General features: G+C 42.3%; 1 pseudogene; it reads left to right on the forward strand.

The window, feature by feature from the left end:
• The first annotated feature begins 235 nt into the window (after positions 1-235).
• Positions 236-4,396, forward strand: LOC136499382 (uncharacterized; annotated as a pseudogene).
• Positions 4,397-9,403: the final 5,007 nt, after the last annotated feature.

Genomic DNA, 9,403 nt, shown 5'->3' on the forward strand with positions numbered 1-9,403 from the left:
ACATTCGTTTCACACGGAATGGAGTGTCGGAACGGATCCGGCCAGGAACGTTGATATATTTTATACGGACAACCATCACCAGGAAGTGTTCTGACCGGGAATCAGCCTAAACGAACGGGCCGTTAAGGATTACATCGCAACGGACAAACCGTGGTCCATCGTCAGATTCACGGGACCCAACTCGAAAGGCAAGAAGCCCCACCAGGGACGCTGGAAGGAGAAGAGCATGAAGGGGATGCGTGCAGTTGTAGCTCCGTGGTCGCCCCAGCCGCAGGAACAACAACAGCAACGCTACGTTGGCCTCAAGAAGACGCTGGAGCTGGACGACGACAGCAACGGCAACAAGTGGCGCGCCCACGAGTACACCCCGCTCGTACCCTCTGACGATGGTAGTGATAAGCTTGTACCCGCGGTAGTAAAGGACCACTCAACTACTACTACTACTGTTATACATGTACAAATAAAGAGCAAATACACTTCGTGATCTTCATATCTAATTTGCTCCATCTCTCTCCCTCCCTCTTGTAGGACATCTCACTCCGCGTTGAATTCAAAGAAGATGAACCACCGTCGTCGTCGTCTTCGAAACGCTCCAGAAGTGGTGCTCCCAAGGATGGCCCCAAGGTTCCCGTGACATCACCTATGTGGGAACACATGACCAAAGTACATGTCAAAGTCGCTGCTAATAATGCGGACGGGTCCCAAAGGAAGAAACCTTGCTACAAAGTCATGTATGCCATCTGTCACCAATGTGACAAAGTGTTCAACGCTGATTCTGGATGACACGGCACAAACAACCTGTCAAAACACTTGGATAGCTGCCACTGCAATTGCACACACTCGCACTAGATAAAATGAATTGAAAGGTAGATTAGAATTAGATAGTCCCTTTTTCCACTAGACTAGACTAGAGATCCTTTTTTTTTGCTCCGGCCCTCTTCTGTTGTAATATATGTGTGTAAACACTTGAATTACAATGGGGCAGAGTGCTCAATCTTTTTCTCCTTTGCCTCATCATTTCCCTCCCTCCATCCTCCCCACGATGCGGCCCCGGCCCAAGGACCCCCCGATCCATCGCTTTTTACTGGCCTGGGAGTTCAATCACATGATGATGGATCTCTCTCTCTCGTCTCGTCTCGCACTAGATAATATTATGACCCTTGTGATCTATCTTATGCTTATATTGTCATTAGAAACACTGCTTATAATACATTTATCTATTATGTCCATCCTTGTGCTCTAAAAGGTTACAGCCATGTGCTTGGATATCTAAATCGACGACAACTAAGGTGATATTGTCTGTGCTCAATTTTTGTAGCTTCTATGTAAATTCTTATATACATAGCTGTAGGTGTGCTTTCAAAGGCATCACAATATTTTGACTAATCCTATAGACAGTTTGGCTTTGCTATTAGATATACCCTATAATGAAATCTACGATGATCTTATCAAATTAAGTTCAGTTTCCTCTTATCAAAATGTTCCTGCTTTATTTGGACAGTAAAGTAGCTGAACTAATAACTTAGGTGGGGCAATGGATGAACTACTAAGTACGTACTAACTAAAATTATATAAATTTTTTGTCAATTTTTGTCGCATGTCTGCTTATATTGGCCAGACTTGGAAAATTCTATTCTAGTTCTAGGCACAAACTGTCTATTTAGATAATAGACACAGAGATATCTGGACAAGTTATATTCTTTTACCAAGTACTACTACTGTTGTACTACTAAGTTACTTCTTTTGCTTGCTATTTCTAGGAATCTGACAAAGAACAAAGGCTGGTCATTGGTGTTAGTTGTGACTTGTGAGTGCTAGCTGTTGACTACGTACATATCTCTATCAGAATGGTAAGCTTTAGCTTTGTGATATACTAACACTACTTACTGTTAGATGGCAGAGCTCTATCATGGTCACTAAGGACCTTACTCAAATTTGTTTTATAGGAATCTGATAACAAATGTGCATCATCAACTGCCGACGAAACAACTAATAGTGCAGAGGAGAAACACAGTGATACAAATGCAGAGGAGGAAGAGCGAGATGCTAATGCAGAGGACCAACATAGAGATGCTACTATAGAGGAGGAAGAGAGAGATGTTAATGCAGTGGTGCAACCATCTGAACCTCCGTGTCGACCCCGGAGAAAGAGGACAGTCACAAAGTGGCCAGAGGACAAGATAGTTGTCACGGAGCTCACTCCGGCCGGGATGCCCAAAGAGAAGAGGGTGCAGATAAGAATGAGGAGGCTTGCTGGTCTGATTGCTAGACAAAGGATATCCTTGGTCATGCCTTCATTCAATGACCTAAGTGGAGATGACAAGCGGCAATTATTTGATGAGTGTGTCTAGCCTAGATTGGAGTTTCTAGATGCATTGAAGGCTATGGCGTTTAAGAAGATGATGCAGATGGTAGCCAAAAGTTAGAGAACCCACAAAAGCAAGCTAGTACAGTGTTACATCAGCAAAGGGTTGGATGCCATGGTGAAGCACCCATACATTTCACCTCAAGATTGGGCAAATTTTGTGACACTGAAGGAGAGCGAAGAAGCAAAGGCAACAAGTGAGAGATACAAGAAGCTTCGGGAGAGGAACATGCATGACCACTGCCTGGGGACAGCAGGGTATGCTGGGAAAGCAGAAAAGTGGGAGCAGGAGGATAGGGACTTAGCCGCTGAAGGCATCAGTAATCCTTGGGACAAATTTCCTACTAGTCGCCCTATGAATCGGCTGCATGCATGGAGTAAATTGGCTAAGTCAGGCGGTAGTGCTGACATTCGTTGGTTGAAAGATCTTTAGGGCTTACTTTGGTCAGGGAAATAGATGTGCTCACAGAGGTCTTGGGCAGCCCAGAACAGACATGGTGCGTGCATGGTGTGTCTAGTTACAATGGTTGGAAGTATTGGCCAGAGTGCTCCAGCATGTACAGAAAGAGGAAGCGTTCAAATGTGGATGTGCAAGCCATTAAAGAAGAAGTTAGAAGCCCAGTGACACAAGAAGTTACCAAGAAGGTCACTCAAGATATCATGGACATGCTACGGGAACAAGGAGTGCATTTTAGGTTGCCTTCCAACACCCCTACCTTTGTAGGTGGTCGAAAGAGCAGCTGTGCCTCAGCCTTGGATGCAGTCTGTAATGTACAGTTGGACAGACTTGGTGTAATTCCAGATCCAGATTCTATGGACCTTCTTACAGAGCCAACAACGTGTACACTTGTAATCAACCCTGGAGGTTATCAGATGGAGGCAGCAACGGGTCGGGTGTTCCCACAGCAAACTGAGCTATATTCAATTCTAGTAGAGGATGGATATGTCGTTGTACATGTTGATGGGCTTTGTGCTGACTCCGCCCCCAAGTGATGAGATAACAACTCTTGGAGAGGATCTATTCAAGAGGATCCAGTGGAGGAGGGGTTGCATTGTGGTATCACCGAAGGTGCTCTCTTCTCCAAGATCATCAAGACCTCCACTACCTAGGTCAGCCAAAAGCAATCTAAATGGCCTTGTGGTACCCAATGCTTCATCCTCACAAGATGAGAAAGTGAAGAGTGCCTCAACTATAGAAAAGAGTGCTTCCTAGGAGCCTGTGGAAGCCAAGAAGCCAACTAAGTCCACACGTGATCTAGCTAAACCTTCGTGAGCCCATAGAGCAGCCAAGAGTGACAGCAAAATGGACCGTAGGTGGGTGTCAAGCAGCAGGAGGAGGAGGAACCCACCAAATCATCTAAGAGTGCCCCTATGGCTTTTGTATAGATACAGGCCAACGCCAAGTTCAAATTTGGATAGCCAATGCTATCAGTAATAGAAGTTGAGAAGGCAGGACCTGGGTGTCGTGCTCTTCATGCCCACTACATGAAAGCATGTGCAGAGAATAGAAAAGCCGGTATAGTTACTATGATCAAGAGGTGGCGTGAATCAGAAACTGAGGCTTTCATTGTGGGATTAGAAGATTTGTTTGACCTCTTCACACTTGATGCATTGCATATATCCATTCTTCACTGCTTGACATTGTAAGTACAATTTCTTCTATTTTAGACTCGTTCATTTTTAGCTAGGGATGCTCTTCATATATTTTCTTGCTAAATTGCTTTTGTATACTTCTTTATTCCAAGATGCCTGATTCTAGAAGTTAGGGGCAATTCTATGCCGGTTGGCCTTCTTGATCTAGAACCATTGTCAATAAGCTCCATGACCAGTGATAGAGGTTATAGCGTGGGATATCTGGAAAAAGGCATAAGGAAACATGCCAAGAAAGACTATGTGATGTTTGCACATAACTGTGGTGGGCACTGGATTGCTGTCATCATCATTCCCAAGTGGTAGAAGGTGTTGTACCTTGACTCCAAAAGAGGCAGGAAGACAGATTTGAGTGGGTTGAAATCTATGATAGATGAGTGAGTATTTTCTAATCTACTATTGACCCATGTATTTCTTTCTTAATTATGTTATTGAAAGTCAAAAAAATGTGACAACAACTCATGTATGTGTAGGGCTTTTGGCAATTCCCAACCCAAGGCGAAGAACAAGCCAAGAAATGTGAAGTTGACCCATGCCACCAAAATTGCAGTAAGTAGTGCTTCACTTCCAAATGTGAAGTAGTGTTTCAATTCCATTATTAACCATGTGTTTAATATGTTCGTAGTGCCAGCAGCAACCTCTGTACAACACATGTGGGTTCTATGTGGCCCACAACTTGATGCTTGCGATGGGACAGACCAACTTGGATGATCCTGAGGTACGGTAGATCTATTTACTTATTAGGAGTTCTTCGAAGTTGAATGCGATACATTAGGATCCTCCAAAGCTGAAAACCTCAAGGCTTAGAATCCCTATCTTGTGGCTAGGTCCTGTGCCGGATCTGGATGGTAAACTTTGCATTTGTCTAGGAGAAAGTGTAGCTACCTTATGCTATTGTGTAACCACTGCCAATAACACAGTTAGCTAGGCTGTGTATGTGTGTTCATAGCTAAATAGGTAACATGCATCTAAATAGGTAAATAGAAAGTAACACATAGGAAATATTTGAGAAGAACCTGCCTAAGGCTACTGAACAACTTTCATGAGCCTACTAAAACAAGGAGACTGAACTAGTGACTCATATAGAATTTGTGAATTCTACATTTTTCAGAACCACAACAGAGGTGCAAAATGTTAGTTTTAGTCAATCTTCTCTACTTACTGCTTGAAAATCAGTGTTGTTTGTGTCATCAAGAGCTCATATGAGCTTTTACATGTGCCTTCTCTACTTACTGCTTCAATTCATCTGAGCTTTTACTGGTTCCTTTGAATGTTGAATTCATATGAGCTTTTACATGTGGCTTCTCTACTTACTGCTTGAAAATCAGTGATGTTTGCTGCTGATGTTTACTACTGCTGCTGCTGCTGTTAGTTAGTGATTTGCTGTTGCTGGAATACAGCCTTGTGCACAGTTGTGCTGCTGCTATCATGTCTGCATATATATTAGTCTGAACTTAGTTTGTGTGCTAGCTAGAATAGCCTTTTTCATAGTAGTTAGATGTATCATTCTGAGAGTTGTTTCAAATGCAATGCAAGTAAACTTTATATGTGCAGCTTCATCTTATGGCTACTGCTCTTTTACTGGAATTTGAAGTGCTGACCACTCCAATCAACTTGGAGGACATTAGAGAGAAGATCGCCATGTTCATTGTGTCACAGATCATTGACAAAAAAGGCGAGTTTTATTGTGCAAATAAACAATATGATGAATAGGATTAGAGTTTGGAGTTGTGTGTGAGTTTGGAGCTACATGTGAATCTGTGATATGTGGCGTTTGTGAGATGAACAAAGCAGTGTACTACTGATCTTATTAAGTGAAGAGGTGTGATCTGTGTATATATATGTCATTTGTGTGAGATCTGCTGATCTGATGTGTATATATTATGAGATCTGTGTATATATATCTATGAGATTTGTGTATGTATAGCTAGCTCTATGTGTCTGTGCTATGGGCTACAGACGGGTGTAGGCTACAGATGCGTCTGTAGTAAGGAAAACACTACAAAAGCGTGTAGACTAGCAGCGTCTGTAAGTACACATCTACTACAGACACGTGCTAAGAATAAGCATATGTAATATTTTCCTTACTACAGACACGCCTTAGAAACAATCGTCTCTAGTATAATTATTACTACATATGCGTGCTAAGGACACTGTTGACAGTCGCTACAGCAAAAATAAACCATCAATTTAGCTTGCATTTATCCTTAAAATCAATCACCAACATAGGAAATAGAGGTTTAAACTAACGAATTCCATAAGTCTTGGTGAATATTGGCATGTAGGCTGATTTATAAAGAAAACGGACCAAAGTTGGCCATAATACGTCAGAAAATCACGATGATCCGCAAAGGAACCGACTCCACTGGCCTCACATCCACCATTGGAGACTTACCGCCAAATATCGACAGCAGAGGAGACCAGAGGGGGTTGCCCGACCCCCCTTAGGTCAGCCAACCTGTGGCCCCCTCCTGTCAGCCTTCCCTCCGACGTGGACTCTCCATCGACCTTGAGGATCAATCTTCACCGTGCTTCAAAGGCAGTTTGGATTGGAGAGTCGAGATGGAGCCATGCCATGGATTCATGGGCCCACAAGGTGCCAGGTGACCCCTATAAAAGGACCCCCAGACCCCCCTCCAGAAGGCATCGTAATTGAAGAGAAGAATAGTCTGCTAGATTAGGGTCTATTCTTTGTACATAGAAAATAGTGAGTTAGAGAGTAAGGGAAGAGTTGAAGAAGTACCAGGCTTGTCGGTGCTATCTCTATAACTTGTACCTTGGCGGATTCGGTGTCTATTCGAGCCTACATTCGAGATAACTCTGGTAATTGATTTTTTATTTAAAGTAGTTTTGTTCTTTCATGTTCATTAGGATCACAACTCGTTTGAGTGCTTTAATCCTTGTTAAGCTCCTGGGTTAAAGTAGTAATCATTAGTGTAAGCGTGGTGCTTAGACTCTTGGTTACTTGTGGATGCCTCCGGCATTCCGGAACGTGTGGTAGACCGCGTGAGTGACAGTTACGTTGGTCCTTTATAACCCACCTCCCGTCTGTAGGACTAGCAGGACCCGGTTGTGATGGAAGAGGTATATTTAGCTATGCTCTTCGTTAGTAATGTCCTAAGGTGAACACTAGAATACAACGCTAACTTAAGTTAGAAGTTAAAAGCCATAGAAGTCCTCTCTGCACTCCTATTTATCCTTTACCTTGTTGCTATCCCTGGTTAAGTTGGTTCATAGCTAATCTCACATGTTTCCCTGTGGATACGATAACTTAAAATACTCATTCGAAAAGCTAATACGATATCCATGTGCTTGTGGATTTTTCCGCGTGCCACCATAAGTGTCAACAAGCTTTTCTAGCGCCGTTGTCGGGGGAATGGTTGTTGTGTTAACGTCGAACCTAGCTTAACCTTGTATCTTTTGTTTTATTTCTTTTTAATATGGACACCATGCCTATTTATAAATATGCTGCACCTACGAGCTCATGCCTAGAGCCACCAAAATCTTCAAAGCCTATCCTAACACTTGGCTCTGAGCTACGCCTGTGTTTAATAAAAATGATTCGGGAACAATCCTTCTTGGGAGAAGGCGATGAGAACCCATACTTTCACCTATGAGAGTTTGAACAGACCTGTGCATTCTTGCATATTGCTGGCATGTCAGACGAAACTCTAAGATGGAAGCTATTTCCTTTCTCTTTGACGGGAATAGCTAAACATTGGTATAATCAAACCGTAGGAAGTTTGTAAGGAGATTGGGAAACTTTATGTTCTAGATTTTTCTTATCTTTCTTTCCCATCTCTAGAGTGGTCAGCCTTCGATTAGAGGTTCTATATTTTAAACAAAAAGAAAAAGAATCTCTTGGCATGTCATGGGCTCGTTTTAATAGCCTCATCACCACTGGCCCTGACCTTGCTATTCAAGACCCTATTCTTCAACATTTTGACATGGGTCTTAGTAAGGAAACCGCACAGTTTCTTGACATAGCTTTAGGAGGTTCATTCTTGCATGTCTCTGCTAGTATTGGGAGGAATATTATTGACAAAATCCTAGAGAACACCCCCTACACTGGTATACACGACGAATTCCCTGAAGAAGTGGAAGAGAAGCTACTCAAGGAGGAACCTCAGATAGTTGAGCCTAAACCTGAACCTATACAAAGTCCAATACAAACCTCAGCTATCCCATCTCCCGAACCATCAAAGGAGGAAGAAATTCCACTTTTGGATTTCATGCTGGAAATCGAGGATGGCCTTTTAATGCTGATTTTGGGAATACCTTAAACTTCTAGCTGCATAAGAGACCTTCAAGGGAACATAATTCAAATCTTCTCAAGGAAGAATCTCTTAGAAAGCCTCCCAAATCAAATTCCTATGAGGAACATTAGGAAAAGTCCAAGGATGGAGTGTCAAGTGAGCCCATAGAAGGAGAACCAAGTTATTTAAAAACCATTCCTATCCTATCCAACTATGCCCACAACCGATATATGTTTTGAACCCATCTCTAAACCCATCCTAGACCCCGATGATCCCTCTAAAGCCCTTCTTCCTAAGTCTTATGATGATCCTATCATAGACTTTCGAAATCCACTAAAACAACCAAGGCATGGGAATAACGAAGGCCACAAATCTGACTAAGAAGAGCACCGACAACAACTAGAGTATATCAAGAATTCATGTGCCATTGCAAGTAAAAAATGGTTGGACGAAGTCGAAGCTTCAAGGAAAGAGCCTGGACCTATTCTTTATCCAAAGGATGAGCTTAAGTCAATCTCTTTAATTAACATGACTCATCCAATTTTGGAGGAGGCCTTGGACAAGATCAACCCGAGAGTCACCAATCCAAGGGAAATTTTGGACATTCATGAGAAATCAATCTTGGAGCTTGAAAAGGAAGACGGCATCAATGAGAATGGAAGCTATTTCATGACCACCTCATCAAATCCATGCTCACAGGAGAAATCTCCTAAATTGATTTGTTTCTCTAACATCACCACACACGAGATCTTCAACCCCCTCATACTTCTTGTCCATAAAAACTTTGAAAGGGTGGTTGTAGATGCTTTTGTTTATCATAAATATTGCAAGTCTCATAGTGTTTTGGCATGAATCTTGAGATAGGTTCATGAAGATTGGTGTTGGAGGGGAAACCACTTCACCAACATGAGACGCAATTTGAAGGTTTCCCAAGGATGAGCTTTTGTCCTAAAACAAGCACTTCTGGGAGATAACCCGAGCTTTTACCTTTTGTTATAATATATATTTGTTTTTTGTAAAAAAATGATGCCTTTGTGGAATGAGCTTAGAGATATAATTGTGAAATTATTCCTTCAGGTATTTTTGTCACTAACCATTTCAGGTTTGAAGCAAAAGGAATGAAGGATGAAAA

Source organism: Miscanthus floridulus, chromosome 13 (genome assembly GCF_019320115.1).
Source record: "Miscanthus floridulus cultivar M001 chromosome 13, ASM1932011v1, whole genome shotgun sequence".
In the NCBI taxonomy this organism is placed as follows: domain Eukaryota; kingdom Viridiplantae; phylum Streptophyta; class Magnoliopsida; order Poales; family Poaceae; genus Miscanthus; species Miscanthus floridulus.